This window comes from Palaemon carinicauda, unplaced genomic scaffold (genome assembly GCF_036898095.1).
Source record: "Palaemon carinicauda isolate YSFRI2023 unplaced genomic scaffold, ASM3689809v2 scaffold280, whole genome shotgun sequence".
NCBI lineage: Eukaryota > Metazoa > Arthropoda > Malacostraca > Decapoda > Palaemonidae > Palaemon > Palaemon carinicauda.
The window spans coordinates 162,130-181,943 of record NW_027170458.1 but is presented as its reverse complement, the minus strand read 5'-3'; the positions used below and the strand labels follow the sequence as shown (position 1 = coordinate 181,943).

Genomic DNA, 19,814 nt, shown 5'->3' with positions numbered 1-19,814 from the left:
TACAATATATGTGTAATTGAAATTAATTTAGTATGCATAAGATATAGTGCAAAATCTATTGTATTTAATTTTGTAATTTGGACCAAATATTCTTTTGTAAAATTCAGATTATTTTGTATTGTGGTCAATGGAAATATCTATCTATCTATCTATCTATCTATCTACACACATACAAATATGTACACACTGTGTTCAGTGATGTACCGTACTTCCTTTAGAATGGAAGCAATTTTTCCTTGATTTCAATGAATCTTAACTGAATACAATTAGCCATTTCCTTGTTAGCTGCAGCAGCTGTTGTAGCTGACAAGGAAAAACTGCTAGTTGCAACGAGTGACTGATTTAACGTATGTGCTTCCACTGATGAGTTTTGATTGTATGAAAAACAGCTTCCCTTAGGTAACCTTAACGCAAGGACAAGAGGAACAGACATTTTAACAACTTCAATAAAGGAGGACTAAATTCTACTTCCTTATTATAATACGTTATGCACTGATGGTGTTCCAGCTATGATGGCTAAACACTAGGGATTTATTGAACATCTTTAGAAAGCAAATTATTGATTTTTTTTTATAAAAACAGCTAAGTGTGTTTAAACAGACGCAATATTTTACTGGGATGTTGCATTTTTATGAGATGTGATTGTATAAAAAGTATCTACTCGCCAATATAAAATATCTGAAAAGGTTATATTGTTGATATTTATAAGCTATCTTCTCCAAAAGATTAGTATTATTTTACTTATCACTTCAATACAAAGAACCTAATTGCCTAACTAAAGTAATTTGAAAAGGACATGCTTTCGACATTATTCGTTCACTTACGCTAGTTTGAAAACCATCCAAACTTGAATGAAATATTTCAAAATTTAGTTTTCAACATAATTCATTTACTGATTACTTGTATGAAAAGTACTTGATTCGAATATTTGAAAATGCAATGCTTTAAATTTTTATAAACCTGTCACTCTTTCTTTAGATTACTAATACATTACTTGGAGGATAAAATAACCAACAAAATTCTATGCGGCCTTAAGGAGCATTGAGGAATTGCAAGATGGCCTTCATCCAAAAAGGGTTCCCCATCCCTGGCATAGACTGCAGATCAAGTCCCAAAACTTCCCGTGAGTTTAAGCTGTTTACTGGGGAGGTTACTGCTCTGTTAAAATTGGAACTGAAACCAGACTAACCTTTAGCCTTTACATTGTAGTCATTCAAATGTATCCACAGAGTTATTTTAAGTTTCAAAGGCTGCGTCATTATATATATATATATATATATATATATATATATATATATATATATATATATATATATATATTTGGTCATGCTCTGCGGCACTGACAGACATATAACTACTCGGTCTCTCCCGTGGTGAGAAGGGGTGCCCTAAGAGGTAGTTAGGAAAGAAGGTGGGGGTGCGAAGGGTTGAATATGTGTGTGTGCATATCTGTTTATATATACATGTATATATGCATACATACACACTGTACACTTACAGAGAGAGAGAGAGAGAGAGAGAGATCAAATTATCTCACCCTTTCACATCAACATGTAAACATTTGCAACCAATCAACGCTCATAATAAATTCACAGTTTTTAAAAGCTTTACAATATCAGATTCGTTAAGGAATTGCATTAATTGGGCCTTGCAACATCCTATGTGAAACGGAGGCGAGCTTTCTTTCAAGCCGTGCAATTGTTCATTTGTTTTAATTGTTAAAATTTGTTGGAAATCTCCTTGGGAGTTGTGGTTGTAATCATTATTATTATTATTATTATTATTATTATTATTATTATTATTATTATTATTATTGACATTGCAATATGCACATACTCTTGCAGACGTATCCTAATTTTTTGCTGGCAACAACGAGACCCAACACACACACACACACACTCTCTTTCTCTCTCTCTCTCTCTCTCTCTCTCTCTCTCTCTCTCTCTCTCTCTCTCTCTTGTACGTAAATCCGAATTATTGTCAACACACTTTAGTAAAGTGATCTTACATGTTTCATCATATACTTGGCGTTATTCTCTCTCTCTCTCTCTCTCTCTCTCTCTCTCTCTCTCTCTCTCTCTCTCTCTCTCTCTCTCTCTCTTTTGGAAAGAGCATTAGAGGACATGAAGATGGTAAAATTGGAAGATATTACAGTGCTAAAACAAAACAATGATAACGAGGAGAGAGAGAGAGAGAGAGAGAGAGAGAGAGAGAGAGAGAGAGAGAGAGAGAGAGAGAGAGAGAGAGAAAGTAACTGAAGTAGTTTTAGACAAGATTATTCCAATAAAACTCAATACGAAGATTTATAAGACCGATATCAAACCAGTACTATTATGAGAGACAGAGATTTTGGCACTTGAGAAGAAAGAGCAGGACTTTTTGAGAGAACCAAGATGAGGATGGTAAGATGGAATGCTGGAATATCACTGCTGGAATGGAGGGAGAGTCAAGATATGAGTAGAGTGTGTGTGGTATATGTAATGTAGAGAAGGTTTAAGGAAGCTTGTCTGATATACTATGGCCATATAGTAAGTAGGGAAAATGTAAGGAATAGAAGTAGCTGGAGAAAGTTGACTCAAGCGGCCGACCCTTCTGTACAGTGGAACTAATGGTGCTCAAAGAAGAGGGAGTTTATTGGTATGAAAAATAGTGTTATGATAAATTCTATACATTATTACTATTATTACTAGCCAAGCTACAACCCTAATTGGAAAAGCAGTATGATACAAGACCAAGGGCTCCAACCGTGAAAAACAGCCCAGTGAGGAAAGAAAATAAGGAAATGGATAAACTATACATGAGAAATAATGAATAAAAATATAGAATATTTTAAGAACAGTAACATATATATAAACATTTGCAATAAGTTTGAACTTATGAAGTTCCACAGTCTGATCACAGGTGGAATAAAACTTTTAAAATACTGTTTATTACTGAACCTTATATTTTATAAAGGAGATGAATCAGAACATTTTCACGTGATTTCAATCTTAATTTTGATATTATTATTATTATTATTATTATTATTATTATTATTATTATTATCATTATTATCATTATTATTATTATTACATTATCATTATCCTCATTTTATTTTATTGTTTATTATTATTATTATTATTATTATTAATCTCATATTATTATTATTACTATTATTATCATTATTATTATTATTATTATTATTAGTAGTAGTAGTAGTAGTAACGCGATTTTATAACTTTTTTGTTAATACTTTTGTTATTGTTATTATCATTTTATTATGTATATTTATCATTATTACTCTCCTTATTATTATTATTTTTATTATTATTATTATTATTATTATTATTATTATTATTATTATTATTATTTATTATTGTTATTATTATTATTATTATAATTATTATCATTATTATTATTATTATTATTATTTCGAATCTCTTAGCAAACATACCCAAAAGGCCAACTTCAACCCTCCACAGCCATGCAATAAAGTCCATTTCCCGTTGCTTCAACACAGGAATATGACCTCTAATGGCTTAGAGCACCTCTTAATCAACTTACGACAGCCCGCTGTCTTCTCTTCGAAAAGCCACAAAGAAGAAAAGATAGGAGAAAAAGGTGTTAAAACTTGGTTAGATCCTTTTTTTTTCTTTTCTTTTTTTTTACGAAGAGGAAAAATACATTGAATGAATTTTTGTACTGCGAAAACTGTCAATGTGTTTAAGTAGTTTTGTGTGATTTTCTATTTAACACAGAAACACACACACACTCACACACACAAACATAATTAATTATGTGCTAACTAGCTGTTCGATAATGCTTCTATTTCTTCTAAGTGGCTAATTAGCTGTTCAAGAATTACGTATTCAAGCACATTTGAAATAAAGGATATTTTCTAAATATATCTATAGGAGTTTGATTCCTGATCTTATATGGAATAATTGGATATAACTATGATTGAAAATTCTTATTAGCCATACAGTATAAGTTTACTTTTATTTGCCTTTTGAGCCTCGTTTTTTTACACCACTAATCACTTAAATACATTACATAATTGAACAATCATGAAATAGAATGTGTATATTTTACATTTTATATTAGAATTATTATCACTCAAAAGTATTTCTATACCAAGTTTCGTTTATTAGTTTTGACATTTGTACGATAACAAGAATTCGTTGTCAGACGTAAGATAAATAGTTTCAAAATCCTAAATAACAAAACATCATATTTCATTGATGAAAAATTAATAGAATATGTATATTTTACATTTTATAAAAGAATTATTATAATTGAAAAGCAATTCTATACCGAGTTTCGTATATTAGTTTTGACATTGTACGATAACTTTTAATTTTCTTCAAAGTTCAATCAGCTGATGATGTATGTAAACAAACATGGCGGCTTGCTCAAATCGCCGGCAAATTAATTCTTCGATTTTCGTCAATTCTTCGTTAATTCCTCCTTTATTATCTACAAAAGTAAGTTAATATTACAAATGAATCCCTTTATTTCTGTTTATAGTTACGTAATTACGTTTTCTAATGTACAAGTTCATTTTATGACAGGACCGGCTGAAGCCCCTAAGGTGACCCCAAGCAAGATTTGATTTGTGGTGTCCATTGGTCCTCAACATCACCTTTGCTTAGTTATGACTTGTGCTTGATTGTTTCATGCAATGTGAAGGTGTAAATAATTGAATTTGTGTTGTGAATTCACAATATACTCCAGAATTCAATTTTCACAATTGTAATTTAAATTGCATAGTTTGTCCCTTTAGTTTTATTATAGTTTAGTACAATATCAATTAGGACATTGGAACTTGGGGGTGTATGTATGAAAGCGGCCACCTGTATGTATTATTATGTCTACCTTACAGTATGGCAGTGTAAGGGGGGTGGGGGGCATAGGGGGCGTCAGTCCACCCCCCCCCCATTAGGTAAATAGGTAAGGACATGGTTTGTGAGTTAGGTTAGGGGGGAAAGTTTAGGTTAGTTGACGTCCATCTTTAATGAACGTGTGAGGAACTGGCCTCTCATATACAAAGGCTCTGGAACTTGCATAATATAATAGATCTCTCTAAATACAGCATTTTGAATCCCATGGCCTACTGTCGGCATCCACTGTTAATTTAGATACATAATTTAATAAAGAAAAGTGTTTAATTCGCTAAGTTATAGAACATTTAGATTTCATTTTATATTTATATTAACAAAAATTTTCACATAACAATTTTATTTAGAAAATTTCAATAGAAAATTACTAGCAAGTTCATTTAAACCCTTAACCATGAATTGCTGGGTTATGATAATGGAAGTAATCAAATCTAAGTTTTTATAATTGATAACACCCAAATACCATCCCACAGGGTTGATGCGTATAGTGAGACATGTTCTGTTTGCCAGAACATAGGAAGGAACAATGAGGTCATGGTTATTTCAGAGCATATAACCCATACATCATTAGCTCAATTAACCCTTTTACCCCCAGGCTATTTGGAAATTTCCAACCCTTAACCCCCAGGGGGTTATTTTTTTCCCAGCACATTTTGCAGTATATTTTTTTTAAATTGCTCTAAGAGCCTTAATTTTTGTCATAGAGAGGTCAGGTTGGTCTCATTCTCTTGGAAAATGCATGAATTTTCTCAAAAAATTATCAAAAATATGGAAAAAAAAATTTATAGCATTTTTTTGCAAGGACGTACCGGTACGTCCATGGGGGTAAAGGGATGGCTTTTGTGAAACGTACCAGTACGTCCTTTTGGGGGTAAAAGGGTTAAGTAAGGAGTTTATTTGCAATAGGATGAACGCTGCTTCAAACGACAATAGAAAATGGGATGGAAAGTCACGTTTTCTGTGTGTCCAAAAGTCCTGGCAAACAAAAGCTCCAGTGTTTAGACCGTGTTTCATTATTGTTAATCATTGTGATTATTGCAACTGGTTTTTTATGATGATCACTTTCAGGGACAACAAAGTTTATAAGAGGGATTTAATTATACAATTAGGCTGGTACGTACATGGTGTTTTGAATGTTTTTTTGATAAGGACGACTGTTTGAAACGCATAGATGTTCCTACACATTTACAAACCTTCGTTCTTTATTAGAGATTGATTAAAGCATAGCTGGAACTTAACAGTTAAAAACTTTTACAATGAGTTGTTGGCAGTAGCCGGTAGATACTCGCTAGTGGTGGGAAAGCCCCCCTTTCTGCCCGCAAACAACACAGTCACTTTGATTCCCTGCCGCTGAAGAACACAAACGTGCTATTGGGCATTGGCTTCTCTTCAGACTTGCTCTTTAAGATTTTCTCTCTTTAACTCTTGGACAAGGCATTTGTTCTCAGTGATGACGCTGTGGTGCACCTTTGGACTTAAATCCTTGAAGGGGAATAAATCTCTGGGTGTGATCTTGAGTATCCGGCTAATATCTCGCCCTTGAGTCAGACTTCTCTGATTGTCTAACCCCCTGACGAGTCCGAAAAGAAGACTTTATCGGGAGAAACAGGTTCCCACTTCCTGAAAGAGACCGTAATTCTTCGTATGTTTCATGTCATTGATGATAATATGTTTTAAACTTCTTAGTTTTCGCTGGTTATTGTCATGAAAAACGTTCAAAATACTGGAGCCCTTGTCTGCCATACATTCCGAATGCACAGAAAATATGGATTTCCATCTCATTCTCTAGACTAAAGAATGGTTTGTAGCACTTAAAACAGTCCTTACATCATCAAATAGTCTGTCCTATTCCTTACACATTCTCCTTCACACACCAAACAACACAAAGATAACTGAAAATTTTTCCTTTACTCAAGGTGTTAACTACTGCACTGTACAGTAATTGTTCAGTGGCTACTTTGCTCTTGGTAAAGGTAGAAGAGAGACTAGCAATGATAAAGCAGCTCCGCTAGGAGAAGGACACTCCAAAATCAAACATTGTTCTCTAGTCTTGGGTAGGGCCATAGCCTCTGTACCATGGTCTTCCACTGTCTTGGGTTAAAGTTCTCTTGCTTGAGGGTACACTCAGACACATGATTCTATCCATTTCTTCTTTCTTTTCCTCGCTGGGCTATTTTTCCTAGGGCTTATAGTATCCAGCTTTTCCAACTAGGATTGTAGCTTAGCTAGTAATGATATTGATAAAAAAGATTGATGGTTTGTGTTACATGTAGGAACAAATCACAAATTTTAAAGTAATTTGTATTTTTTCTTAACTTTACAAATCGGAGACCTTGAAGTTTCATGAGCTGCCTCAAAACCCCCCCCCCCCCCCCCCACAAGCACCCAGGCCGAAGGTCAAAGTGGAGGTTGCTCTACCTGTCAGAGGGGTGGGGCTTCCCCCTGCCCCTTCCCCTCCCCTCCCCTCCCTATTTGCTGTACCAGTTGTAGCCATGGATTGCGAAAGAAAACCCATTTGACATTGTTAGCGCGCTTAATGTGACAGTTCATGCTGTGTTTTCCGGAGAAAGAGAGAGAGAGAGAGAGAGAGAGAGAGAGCGAGCAAGCGAGCGAGCACAGTCTAATATGATCTTCATGAATGATGTGGTGGAAGTGCAAAGAAAATATTATTATTATTATTATTACAAGCTAAGCTATAACCCTGGTTGGAAAAGCAAGATGCTATAAGCCCAAGTGCTCCTACAAGGAAAAATAGCTCAGTGAGGAAAGGAAGTTAACAAACTGCAAGAGAATTAATGAACAAGTAGAATTAAGTATTTTATGAACAGTAACAACATTGAATTATATTTTTCATATATAAACCATAAAAACTTAAGAAAAAAAAAGAGGAAGAGAAATAAGATAGAACAGTAATGATAAAGCAGCTCCGCTAGGAGAAGGACACTCCAAAATCAAACCATTGTTCTCTAGTCTTGGGTAGGGCCATAGCCTCTGTACCATGGTCTTCCACTTTCTTGGGAGGGTACATTCAGGCACATGATTCTACCTGTTTTTTTGTTTCTTTCCTCACTGGGCTGTTTTTTTTATAAGGGCTTATAGCATCCTACTTTTTCAACTAGGGTTGTAGCTTAGCTAGTAATGATAATAATAATAAAGATCGTTGGTTTGTATTACATATATATATACAGTATATATATATATATAGAGAGAGAGAGAGAGAGAGAGAGAGAAAGAGAGAGGGAGAGAGAGAGAGAGAGAGAGAGAGAGAAAGAGAGAGGGAGAGAGAGAGAGAGAGAGAGAGAGAGAGAGAGAGAGAGAGAGAGAGAGAGAGAGAGAGAGAGAGAGAGAGAGAGAGAGAGAAAGAGAGAGGGAGAGAGAGAGAGAGAGAGCGCACAGTCTAATATGATCTTCATGAATGATCTGGTGGAAGTGCAAAGAAAATATGTGCACATGAACTGTTATTATTATTATTATTATTATTATTATTATTATTATTATTATTATTATTATTATTATTATTATCACAAGCTAAGCTATAACCCTGGTTGGAAAAGCAAGATGCTATAAGCCCAAGTGCTCCTACAAGGAAAAATAGCTCAGTGAAGAAAGGAAGTTAACAAACTACAAGAGAATTAATGAACAATTTAAATTAAATATTTTATGAACAGTAACAACATTGAATTATATCTTTCATATATAAACCATAAAAACTTAAAAAAAAAAAAGAGGAAGAGAAATAAGATAGAACAGTATGCCTGAGTGTATCCTCAAGCAAGAAAACTCCAATCCAAGACAGTGGAAGGCCATGGTACAGAGGCTATGGCACTACCCAAGACTACAGAACAATGATTTGATTTTAGAGTGTCCTTCTCCTAGAGGAGCTGCTTACCATAGCTAAAGAGTCTCTTCTACCCTCACCAAGAGGACAGGAGAATGTGGTGTACTGAAAGAGGGAATGTCTGAAATTGAATTGGACATAAGAATAGGCTGAAGTATTGACAAATGAAAAGTTTGTACTTGAAAAAAAAAATTTCTTAAAAATGTTTTCTCTGAAGATATTGATATGCATTATGCTAATACAGTTCTTTAGTTTTGTATGTGTTTTGATACGTTACTATATTTTATACATTGTATGTTACTGAATTGCTGTACTGTATTACGTGCTGAAATTCCTTTTGACAATTTCAGGACCTTGTGCCATGACGTCAAAGATGTACGACGCCAAACGCGAAGCTCCTAGCATGATGCCTTTCGTCGCCACGGGTCAGATGGGAGGTGGCTGCATCAACGAAGGGGAAGTGTACGAGGTGCATCTTGGAAGGGTCTATTTGAAGAGAAGCTCCAATGAAAAGTTGCAGCAGCATTTAAAGTACATTTACCCCTTCACAAGTCTTGTGGTACATGGAAAAGGTATTTAATTCTTATCAGAGTTTTTTCAGATGTCTGGTTTATAAAGTCTATGGGATTGAAGTGAATGAGTTCTCTCCATTCTCTGCAATCTAATGCCCCTTTTCTGCCCTGCGTTCTGAGCCGTTATATTGGTTCTATGCCACTTTATTCCATTTGAACCACTTCATTGACTTAAACGATTTTCAAATCGTCTCGGTCAATGAGATTTCAATGACGTATGTATTATTTCTATTTGTGCTTTACCATAGTTCTTCGAGATCTGACTTTTTCTCCCCACACGTGGCCATTCTTTTTTATTTCGTGGATGTTCAGAGTTTGAAATGGACATATGACGAAAGAAGTAAAGAAGGATTAAGCTGGAAAGTGTTGGGGGCGACCAACGGAAAGCTTCAGTAGATCAGAAGACCCGAGTTGAAATTGCTTAGAATTGAAGGGAGGGATGGCAGAAAGCATTATGTCTAAACTCTACAGACCAATTATCTTAATGGTCTAATAGTAAAGTGCTGTATGATGGAGTATCTATTTCAAGAAGGGGACTTCTTGGGACACTCGTAGTTCTTATGGATGCAACTTCTGTATGTTCGCCCCTTTTTTTCATGACTACCGGTACCGTATATGCAAGGATGTTTTTGTGAGTGGCAGTGTCCTTTGTTTTAGCCATGGCTCTTGCTATCCTTCTTTCTCTTTTTGTGTCTGGTAAAACTTCATACCATTAGTAAACAGGTTATTTCCTGATGAATGCTTGTAAACGAGGCTTAAGTGATGGTGATCCAGAAATTTGTGAACTAGAAGATTATATCAAAGTTATTTTCAATACTTCAAAAACTTTGAAGCAATCATTTTGTCCCTCTGAGAAAACCACAACATAACTTTCGAATTCCCTTCAAGATTCCAAAATAAGTAAACCAGACAAAGTTCCTGTGCTGTGCTCAGACTCTGTATCAAAAGTGTCTCATTGTAATCTTATAGTGTGTGCATCATTAGGACGATCACTCGTCACTTACACATTATCAGTTTTCCTGGTTGTTGTAATTTGAAGGGAAATATTTCAAGATCCATCATTTATTTATTTTCCGTAACACTGGACCAGTCAAGATTACTATTTTGAATGTGGATTACATGTGAAACGAGTTCCCTCCACTCTCTTCGATTCTCCCAAACTGATATCATTGTTAGGTTTTCTTGTACTCCCTTTGACCTTCTTACAGGTCAAGAAGAGGCAGCCTCCATGGCTAAACCTCTCCTGACCAACCGTTCCTTGTCCCTTTTTGTGTCGTGTCAAAACTTCCCCATTTTTGGAGTACCAAAGAAGTTATGTCTTTACTCCTTTATTGTTTTGGGTCATTAGTGTAGAGGTACTTTTTGGCACAAGAATTCAACCAAATGTTTTCATAATTGACAACAATTGATTAGGATTTTGAAAGCGATTAAAAGGTGATATTCTTGATACTAAAACAGCAATGGAAAGGAGAATATGATTCACACTGATTTTGTTGTAATCAATGATAATAGCTGAGCAGAGTTTGAGCGCAGTCTTTTTAACTCTTTCTAGACGTTAAGGCCATGTTTGGAGTTTCTCCTCTGGATTATAAAAGAGGACGGATAATTCAGATATCTTTTGTATTTAGATCCATTTGACAGGAGTTATACATTAGATCCGTATCTCATCTCTCGTTTGCAGTAGATATTTCTGGATGACATCTGAATGTTCAATGAGTAGCTTCTTTATAAGTTATGCAGAAAACTGAACTTGAGTTGAACGAGGACAATTGATAGACCCTATCCAGGTTCATTATGCTTAAGAAGTCAGCAGATGTTGCTTCAAATGTTATATTCCACCTTTATTGCAATATTGACTGTCTGTCTGCATGTCAGGAGCTACGTTGAATCTTTATCTTTTAAGGCAAACTTGCTTGAGGTTTTGATTTTCTCTTTGTGAAATAGTGTCTGTTTGCTTGGAAGAGTCCAGACGTCTGTTGAGATCACTTAGTCTTCTTCAACACCCAACTGCAGGCAAGGCCCTATACTCACTTTATGTAAATCAAGCAAACCTTGTCAATAATGGTACTAATTAAAATATGTGATTATTTGTCTTCCTCTTATCATAAGTGGTCGGTTGCCTGATGCGCCCTCTCCAATGCCTTCTTTCAAATGCATCTTCTTCCACCAAACCTCTTCTCTCCACATCCTCCTTCACCTTATCTCGTCATCTAATTCCCTGCCTCCCTCTCGATCTTCTCCCCTTTAAGAGGTTCCTTCCAAGCCCTTCTCCATCCCTCCTCACCATCCATCCTCACCACATGCCTACACCATCTGTCGTGACACTCTACTATGCCTGCCATTCTTCCGTGGTAGGATCTAATTAAATCGGGATATCTCCTTGATGCCTTCAGACTTTTTGGTGTATAGGTACCAAAAATACTTGATTTCCTTTAAAGTTATATAATGATCTCTGTGGCATTACTTTTGATTTTGAGGCTCACAGCTTGAAGAAGAAAAGTCTTGATAATACTTCAAGATGGACCATATTTTATTTATCCTATACAGTCCCTGAATTTACATTGTAGCAGAAGTTAATTTGTTTGGTATATTTATTTTTATTTCTTATTTCTTCCTCTTGTTTTTTCCATCTGGGTATTTGAGTCTCTCAAGAAGCTTGCTGTACAGACTTGTTTTCTGTGAATTTTTGCTCATTTTGAATAATGGAATTGCTAGAATAGAAAGCTTCTTAGTTTATTTCCTTTGGTCCAAAACTACTTCAATTAAATCATATTTACCATAAAAGTTACTTGATATCTTAATTGAATTATTATTATTCTTATCATTATCATTATTGTTACTATCTAAGTTGGAAAAGCAGGTTATTTTCCCTGTTGGAGCCCTGGGGCTTACAGCATCCTGCTTTTCCAACTAGGGTTGTAGCTTAGCAAGTAATAATAATAATACTGGGAGGGGTGGGGGCTTCCTGGCCATCCTCCAGTAAGTACCTTGTTATGAATTTTAACAGCCCCAGTTCCAGCTGAGCTGAGAGCAGACTCTATCAAAGGACTCAGGTTTGTGTCGTCAGGAAAAATACAAATTACTTTTAGAATTTGTGATATTTTCTGTTATATTTTTTATTTAATAAAGCCAATGTTTTGCTTTTCATTATTTCTATATTATGGTGCTGTATTTTCTATTGTATTTTCCCTTTAATAAACAATGTTTTCAGCCCACTACAGTATACTGTATATAACAATATGTCTGCTGTATTCATTACTTAAAGGTCACTTCTCTTCCTTCTACTATACCTCTGTGTTCCCTCCTCTTTTCTTCTTTCTTGCTATCCATCCTCACAACATTCCCTTCATGCTGCAGGTGCTGAATAGCCTCCCTGGGCCCTGTGTTGGGCCATCTGGTCCAAATTCATAAATCCCATTGAACCAGTATATCCTTTTTACTGTTACATTTTAATTATTGGTATTTTTATTCGCCACAGACACACTAAAATGTTTATTGAGAACACAGACAAATCCAGCCATGACAGACCACAGAGGCAGCTGCCAATGACCTCAGATCACCTAGCAGCCCAGTCTGCCCTACCTGAACCTCGACATGTCACGTGGAGGACGACCCCAAGTCAAGACATCTTGCCATCATGAACCTTATAAAGTCTGAGTACTTAAAAGATGCTTCTCAAGTCATGCCGTGTCCTGTCCTTACTCTGGCCAGCGTCAGTGTGTGAGTATCACCAGGTCTTCTTGTGACTGTATTCAAACCTTACACTTTCTAGAGCTCATGTTTCCATCTCATGTTAAGCATGAAGAGTGTTTGTTTGTTCCTACACAAATACAAACCTCGTACTCCAACAGAAGTATGCTTTCAGAGAAGGTGGATGTCACAGCTGTTTGAACTTCACTGAGGTGGAGGTAGTTATCGCTAGGTAGTGGGGAAGACCCTCACATCTGACTGGCCACTGAGTCCTCACTTTGTTTTCAGCTGCTTTAGAGTACAGGTGAGCTTCTTTGATAATTGTGTTGGCAGATCATCGTGGGAGAGGAATGTTTGGAAGGAATGAGGGATTTGTAGTGGTTTCCTGATAACTGTGTGACAGGTGTCTGTTCAAACCTGCCAATATCCACATTCTTGTTTCTGTTAGACAGCATTCCTCTTTGCTATTTATTCCCTCACTTGTGTGGCCGAGTGATGGCAGTGACTACATATTCCTAAGAAGGTTGGCAAGCCTTAGACATTGATGTGCAAGTGCAGTACACAAGACTTCTACTGTGGGAGAAGCTGTGCTGCTGTAGGAGTTCCCTCGACTCCCTTCACTGGAGACCAAGAAATCTACAACTCAATGCAGAGGACTCCTGTGTGTGCATCCACAAGCTTCCTTCTGAGAACGTACCTTCGCCTTCTAGTATGGACAGATACTCCAGAGTTCACTTGATTACATTGCACAGGATTCCTACAGTACGTTTCAGAGTGTACCATCCGATAGATCCTACATGCCGTGCCCCAAGAGAAAGAACCCTACGCGTGTGCCAGATCACCAGTCACATAGGATATTCTTCCTCTAGATCCTACCAAGGAAGACTTCTCTGAGAACATCCAGAATGACTTGTCTATAGGAGACGCGTACTTGTGACTCCTGACGTTTCCATCCCTACGGGAGAGAGTGTGTGGTACAGAAAGTGTTCTTTCCTCTTCCTGGACGATCTTTCATATCGTTCCCAGTAGAGAGAAGGAAGCAGTGCATACCTCTGTTATATCCGGTCTCATACCTAAGGAAGTACTGTACCCTTAAACCGAACACTGCTACTTCCCCCAAAGAATAAGACATCTGAGCAAAGTAGCAGTTAGTCTTTGGTGATCTCTCTCCAAGTACGCAAGGATGGTACGTACGAAGAACATAGCCAGCTCTAAGCAGTACAGGATAAAGTTCACACCTGTTGTCAGCACTTCGTCTTTTTACTCCTCTTAAAAGATTTTTTGTTCCGTAATTGGAATACAAACCATGCTATTTATTAGGGGTTATACTTTTGGCGGAGCTGAAATGGCGAGCCATTAAAATTCAGCGAGGGTTAACTACCCACACCGCTAGTTAGCGGGGGTAGGGGGGCGGGTAGCTTGCTACCACTCCCGTTCACACACCTGTGATTTAGTCACTTTACTTTTGTCTCGGATCGAGAGCGGTTGTTCCCTCTCTCCCTCCTCGCCTATTCTGGACTGCCATTAATTTTTGTCTTTTAACTTACTTTTCTTATACTTGTATATATAGGAAAACATTCTTAATGTTTATGTATATATATATGTGTATAGAAATGTGTTAAGTTTCCTTCTCAGTGTTTGTGCTGTGTGTGATACATATACGACAACGACACTTGCGTAGTAGCAAGGCCAGCACAGTTCCACTTCGTGGGGAACGACCTCTCCCTCTCTGGTCCATCAGTCTTCCTGTCGGCATATATCCGTTAATTCGGTCGCTGCAGGGGAATTGTCATCGCCTGGACTCTCTTCATTCAACTATGTCTTCGCCTTTCCTTTTTTCCTACGGAAAACATGGATTTTTGAGCTAAGGGAATGTGTCCTCTCAAAGTTTGACTACGGCCTTTCTCTTCTCGAGGTCGTTCACCTTTACAACAACAGCGTACTATTGGGGAAACTCCTTTCCCGTGCGCGGGTTAGGTTGTTCTTCCGATTGTTTGTCTCAATTATTTTTAAGTGAAATTAATATTGTTTGTTCCAACACAAAATACTTACCGAGAACTACTTTCTTTGGAGTCACTTGTGATCTCTCTTTCTCGACCAAGGTTTTTCGCGCCGTTACCCCCCTACTCCGTTCTCTACATAGGCCTACCCCCGCCGCCAAGGAATGCACCCCGAGGGCAGGATTAGGGCAGGTCACTGCCTCTCTGGGTCATTCTCCTCATTAAGTTCCTTGGTCGTGAGCTGTTCACAGCTCACTCTCGTCTCTCTCGATCCTTTGTGCGCGTTAGTGTTCCACCTGTTTCCAGCGTGGGTACTTGTGTTTTTTCGCAGTGCGTTATTCTCAAGTGTTACCGTGCGTTCACCCTGTGTGTATCCCCAGTGTACTTATAGCTCACTTAGTGTTGTGCCATTCGTGTGCGAACGATGGATCACGTTCGCCGTTGCCCTGGGCCTAGAGCCGGAAAGTCGTGTGGGGCTTTCCTCTCAAAGCCAGAGGTAGATCCTCACTCCCTTTGTTCCACGTGTAGGGGGAAAGTTTGCTCCTCCGCGGACACGTGTCCGGAGTGCGTAAGTTGGGATGATATTCAGTGGGTACGCTACGGTACTAAAAAGAAGAAATCTTCGAAGCGTTCCCCCAGGAAGATTAGTGTCGTATCTTCGTTACCGTCGGCCAGTGATCGGTCCGACGAAGCCTCGGCTTCTCCGTCTCCTTCGCAGAGGAGAGGACAAGAAGCCTCTAGTGTTGTAGAAGGTCAAGCCGTTCTTCCCAGGGAATCCAGTGCGAGGGAAGAACCAAGGGCGGGCCCCTCTAGGACTAACGAAGGGCCCGGTAGTGCTTCGGGTGAGTCAGGCCTTGTGATGGGGGGCCACGCGTCCTCTGAAGACCCCTTATGGGGCAGTGTTGTAGTCTCAGAGTCCCCGCCGCCCTCGTGGGCCGGTGCGTCGGGCTCTCCCCCGCCAGGGGACAGCCAAACTAGAGGAAGCTACCAAAGACGCCAGGGAGGTCACCGCTGAGAATGGACGTGACCCTGGACCCCTGGCCCCCTAGCATGGAACGGTTGGACTCTGTGCCGACGATCTCCACGGCGGTTCCCGAGGACTTTCTCCAGCCCTCGATCTCGGGCACCCAGCGTCGGGGAAAATCCCCCGCGGATCACGTGAACAGCCGCTACGCGAGAAACGTGGCGTCGTCGGACTCGTCGGAAGTAGACTCATCTTCCGAGGAGGAAGTCAGGCTGAAGCGTCGCAGGAGAAGGGAGCTGTCCGAGAGCGAACATTCCCGCTCTAGGTCAAGGTCGCGGGCTAGCAAGAAGCGCTCCCGCTCCCAATCTCGTAAGTATAGGAGAAATGTTTCTCCCGGAGGCGCCTGGGTCTACGTACCTTCAGGAGAGTCCAAGATGCTTCATTCACCAGACCTTCGGTCCAGCGAACGTGCGTCTAGGCTGCCGCTCTCTATGCACAGCCTAGAACCGCGCGATCTGGCACGCAGGAAAGACCTCTCATAGAGGCATAAGTCCTCGAGGCCTCCGGTTCACCCCGCCCAGCGGGGGGAAACGCGCTTCTTAGCAGGCAGCCTGGCCGTACCAGCCCAGCTGGTGCGGCCATCGAGTAGGAAAGAACGGTTCCCGTTGTCGGGTCAGCCCACCGGGACCGTGACCTCCGCTTCCAGAGTCTTAGGGCAACCGAGGGCCCTCCTTGAGCCGGCGGTACCCACCTTGCAGCGGGATCCACCCTCTTATGGAGCTCACTACCGTTACAGGACGGCCCCCCTGGACCCAAGGGCTGGACGACCGGTCTGCCGAGCCAGCAACCCAGCGCCTCCACTCCAGGCCGAGGCCTCGGCTGACGGAGGAGAAGCTTCCCCGTCAGAGGACTCCGCATATAGAAGAGTGGTGGGCCTCATCATTAGGCACCATGGGATTACGGAACCCTCGGCTCCGAAGGGTGATTCCTGGAGGTCAAGCCTCCTGAGGATTACTCATCACGCCGCCCTTCCGAGGTCTTCCCTGGCCCTTCCTCTTGCCCCAGACCTGGTACTAGGGCAGGAGTACATAGACGACTTGGTGGCCAGCAATGCAGAGGCTCCCAAGTCCCAGAGTGCCTCGAAACTGCTCCAGGGCCTCAAATTGCAGGGTAAAGTATACATTCCGGAAGGGCGTCGCCCAGGCCCCTGTAGAGTGGACCCGGCCTTGGACGTCCTAGGGCAAGGCGGCTCAGACGAAAGAGCCTCTTCAGCCCCAGCTTGCTTCTCTCCTACGGAAGCCGCCATGATGGAGGAGATGTTGCGGGACCTAGTTAACGTCTCCTCATGGCTGGACTGGTGGGCCTCCACATTAGTAAACGTACAAGCCTCCGTCGACCCCGAAGATCCTGAACAGCAAAGCCTCCTGACGGACCTTCTCACCTCCGGGGGAAAACACTTAAGTTTCTCTCGTACCAGGCGCTCGCCCTTACAGCCAACTGGGTCCTCCGGAAACGAGACACGGTCCTAGCTAAGGTATCTAGGAGGATTCCGGACAGAGAGGCCCGAGCCGTGCGTAGCCTTCCCTTGTGGGGTGAGTCACTATTCCCATTAAAAGAACTGGAGAACCTGACGGAGAAAGTGTCTAAGAAGAAGGAGGCCAACGTCCCCAGACCTGCGTCGTCTAAAAGGCCTCCCTACAGGAGGGCCGCCTCAGATAGCGCCGTGACATCTCAGGCCGCCCCCAGCACTTCAAGGAGGGACGCCCCCTCTTCCTCCTGGGCAACAACTCCTCAACCCTCCCGCAGAGGAGCACCAGCTTCTTCCAGCTCCTTCAGGTCGGGTTACTCCTCCTCTAGGAGAGGCAGATCAGGCCGCCCCTCTAGGAGAAGGTAGAGGGAGAGGCCCCCTACTCCCGCCCAAGCCTCGAGTTGGGGGATGCCTCAGACCACATTGGCAAGCATGGAAGGCACAAGGAGCGGATCCTTGGACGGTGTCCGTCCTGAAGGAGGGCTACAGGCTTCCCTTCCTAGCGGATCCACCCCCTCTTATTTCAGCCAGCCAGACAGAATGGTTGGCCCCCAGGGACCCGATGAAAAGGGCCGCCCTTCAAGAGGAGATTTCCTCCATGTTGGAGAAGGGTGCCATGGAAGAGGTCCTTCTCCCAGGCCCAGGCTTCTACAGCCGCCTGTTTCTGGTAGAGAAAGCAACGGGGGGGTGGAGACCCGTGATAGACCTGTCGGCCCTCAACAAGTTCGTCAAGAAGACGGACTTCAAGATGGACACCCCAAAATCCGTCCTGCTGTCCTTGAGGGAGAAAGATTATATGATGACTGTCGACCTCAAGGACGCATACTTCCAGATCCCTGTCCACCCGTCGAGTCGGAAGTTCCTCCGGGTGAAATGGGGTCCCCAGATCCTGCAGTTCAAGACCCTTTGCTTCGGTCTGTCGACGGCCCCTCAAGTGTTCACGAGGGTCTTCGCGACAGTCTCAGTGTGGGCTCACGAACGAGGTATCCGTCTCATCAGATACCTGGACGACTGGTTGCTCCTTTAAACCTCAAGGGCCCTCTTGGAGGAACAAGGGAGAAACCTCTCCAGTTTTGCAGGAATCTGGGAATCGTAATCAATCTGAAGAAGTCGAACTTAACCCCATCCAACAGAATGGGCTACTTGGGGATGACGTTGGATACCGTGCAGGGGAAGGTTTTCCCCTCGAAGGACAGGATACGGAACCTCAAACACATCATTCAACCGTTCCTGTCAGAACATTCCAGGAGGGCGGGAGATTGGAAGAGACTGATAGGTCACCTGGTCTCATTGGAGAAACTGGTTCCCCAAGGGAGGATGAGGCTCAGACCCATTCAATGGAACCTCAAGAGCCTCTGGTCCCAGACGGACTCGCGGAAAGCGTTAATTCCAGTCCTTCCGGACACGAGAACCTCCCTGGAATGGTGGCACTGCCAGTCGAACTCCCTCAAGGGGATGCCCCTCGGGTCCAGTCCCCCCGAGTACCTCCTGTTCACAGACGCCTCCAACCAAGGGTGGGGGGCCCACCTTCTGGAAGAGACAGCACGGGGTACCTGGTCGGAAAGCGAAAAGCGTCTACACATCAATGTCCTAGAACTAAGAGCAGTCCAGAAGGCATGTCTCCACTTTGCAAGTCGTCTAAAGGGAAACACCGTGACGTTAATGTGCGACAACGCCACGGTAGTGGCCTACATAAAGAAGCAAGGGGGCATGAGATCGAAGGAACTGTGCGACCTCGCCATAGACATCCTAAATTGGGCAGACGAACAGCAAGTGGTGCTGCTGGCAAGGTTCATCCCCGGGAAGAAAAACGTTCTGGCCGACGGCCTCAGCAGAATGGGTCAAATAGTGGGGACAGAGTGGTCTCTACACCCAGAAGTAGCCAGACTCATCATTCAACGCTGGGGCTCCCCGGTGATGGACCTCTTTGCAACAAAGCTCAACGCCCAACTACCGGTCTATTGCTCCCCGGTCCCAGACCAAAATGCAGCCCTAGAAGACGCCTTCCAGCACAAGTGGGACAACCTGGATGTGTACGCTTTCCCCCCCTTCACGTTGATAAGACAGGTGCTCAACAGAGTAAGGGCCGCCCGAAACCTGAAGATGACTTTGGTAGCGCCCTGGTGGCCGGAGAGAGTGGGGTTCGCGGACCTAAAGGACCTAGCGAGCCAACCACCTTGGCCTCTGCCCGCCAGGTCAGACCTCCTGCACCAACCGCACTTCTTCAGGCTCCACGACAACCCTCTCTCTCTTCGCCTTCACGCCTGGAGACTATCGAGCGGCTCTTGAAGAAGGAGGGGTACTCCGCCACCATAGCTAAGAGAAGGTCCCTATACCTGAGGAGA

The 19,814-nt window shown here is 41.7% G+C and overlaps 1 protein-coding gene across 3 annotated transcripts in view; it reads left to right on the top strand.

The window, feature by feature from the left end:
• The first annotated feature begins 4,358 nt into the window (after positions 1–4,358).
• LOC137636374 (uncharacterized) overlaps positions 4,359–19,814 on the top strand; it is a 49,110-nt gene continuing 33,654 nt past the window's right edge. The window contains exons 1-3 of one of the 3 annotated variants that reach the window (XM_068368785.1): positions 4,359–4,463; positions 9,066–9,287; positions 12,766–13,007. The gene's annotated coding sequence lies outside the window, so the exon portion shown is untranslated. The remainder of the gene's footprint in view (positions 4,464–9,065; positions 9,288–12,765; positions 13,008–19,814) is intronic. The other 2 variants (XM_068368786.1, XM_068368787.1) reach the window with 2 other exon arrangements.